A 1,989-nucleotide genomic window follows, 5' to 3' on the forward strand; every position below is an offset into this window, starting at 1 on the left:
TACAGAATGCCGGCAGCGCCTCCAGCAGGGGAGAGGGCTGCCCTTGGGTCTAGGGTCTGGGCTGTGAGTTTGGGGTACCTGGGGAGGAACCCCAGACATCAGAACCTCCTTTCCTTAAACTCAGGATAAGGCTGCAGGGAGGGAGGGTGCGCCCCTTGTAAGTCAGGAGGACGGGGCAGGGGTTCATCTTGGGGCCCAGTGTCACTTTAGGACACTGACTTCACCTCTTTGGCCTTAGTTTTCTCATCTGTAAAATGGGATTAAAAACACCTACCCCTTGGGGGCTCTGCGAGCGTTAAAAACACAACACCGTAAGGAGTTTTCTGTCCCAGACCCACGGAGGCACTCAGTAAGGGCTGTCACGTGGGTAACTGGCAAGTGTAGAAGGGCCAGTGCCCGGCCACGGTGAACGCCCAGCAAGATGCCCAAGGAGGGGTGTGCAACCCTGACTGTGTGGTGGGGACATCTCCAGACTGAGCACCCCTGAGGGGCCGGCAGCGGGTCAGGACCAAGGGAGCGGCAGCCAGAAGCCCCTGTGCCGCCCGGACTTCCTCAGAGGCGGTCCCCGTGGAGCAGCAGGTCCCCTGTCCTATGCTTTGCAAAAGTGGCACCGCCCAGTTCTTTGCTCTGCGCTGCGTCTGGGAGCAGCGTCCTTACTGCCGTGTGTAGTGCGTCATGCCCTCGCTCACTGCACACCCCGTTCCCGCAGGTGCAGAAGCCACGCCTGGGTCTTGCACACCTGTCTGTGCCAGGCCTGATGCCGGGGCCGGGGGCTGGGGGGCAGTTGTCTTCTGTGTCCTTTCTGCTGCTTGCACCAGTCAGGGTGACTGGGGGGTGGCTGACCATCCCGGTTCCCTGGGACTGTGTGCATTTTGGCGCTGGATGTCCCACGTCCTGGCAAACTTTTCAGTCCCCAGCAATCCTGATGGTCACCCTCGCGGCCTGTTGCCCACGTGGCCTTCCAGAGCAGCGGGCATCGTCTTCCTTGATGTTGAGAGGGCAGGAGGGTGAGACGGGGCACAGTGGGAGAGGCTGGGGCATCAGGAGGACGTGCGGTCCAGGGTGAGAAGGTGGTGGAGGTCAGATCCCCGGCCCGCCAAGCACAGGTCTGCTTCCCCCTGTTGGCACTTCTGGGTCCCCAGGGTTCTGCCCCCTTATTTCTCCTTATGCCCTCCCCCACCTAGCACCCCCGGGGAACCCAGGCATGGCTGATCCCCCTCGGCTGGGCTTGGGGTTGGCGCCCACCGGGGAGCCTAGCCCCGGCTCCTCTTTGCTTAGCTCCAGGGTCAGCAAACTACCGTTGACCGGCCACATCCAGCGCACTGTCTATTTTTGTACGCCTGGCAACCTAAGAATGGTTTTTATGTTTTTCGAAGACTGAAAAAAACAAAAAAGAGTGTTTTGTGACATGTGAAAATCTTATGTGAAATTCAAATTTCTGTGAGTATAAATAAAGTTTTATTGGAACCCAGCCACACTCATTCACTCACCTGTAGTCTCTGGCTGCCTTCCTGATGCAAGGGCAGCGGAGGCTGGATGGCAAAGCCGAAATGTTAGTCTCTGGTCCTTTGAGGACAGTTTGCCAACTCCAGTTTGGAACCGTGTGGGAACGGTTTTGCTACCTATAGCTTTTTAAAAAAAACATGGAATACTTCACCAATTTGCAGGTCATCCTTGCACAGGGAGCCATGCTAAGCTTCTCTGTACTGTTCCAATCTTTGTATATGTGCTGCCGAAGCAAGAATTATATATATATTTTCTAACCTATAAAATGGAGCAACTGCAAAAATCTGCACTGTGCATTTTTTTTTAATTGTGGTAAAATATACTGAACATCATGTTTATGATTTAATCATCTGTAAGTGTATAATTCAGTGACATTACATACATTCAGTGTGTACCCAACACCACTATTTTTACCCAAAACTTTTTCACCACCCCTGTGATGGTGAATTTTATCTGTCAGCTTGACTGGGCTACAGGTACCCA

The 1,989-nt window shown here is 54.2% G+C and overlaps 1 non-coding gene across 1 annotated transcript; it reads right to left on the reverse strand.

Annotated features, from left to right (window-relative positions):
* Positions 1 to 1,637: 1,637 nt before the first annotated feature.
* LOC133092864 (U6 spliceosomal RNA) lies at positions 1,638 to 1,741 on the reverse strand. Its single transcript, XR_009701214.1, has one exon. It is a non-coding gene; the product is annotated as a U6 spliceosomal RNA (small nuclear RNA).
* Positions 1,742 to 1,989: the final 248 nt, after the last annotated feature.

Source organism: Eubalaena glacialis, chromosome 5 (genome assembly GCF_028564815.1).
Source record: "Eubalaena glacialis isolate mEubGla1 chromosome 5, mEubGla1.1.hap2.+ XY, whole genome shotgun sequence".
NCBI lineage: Eukaryota > Metazoa > Chordata > Mammalia > Artiodactyla > Balaenidae > Eubalaena > Eubalaena glacialis.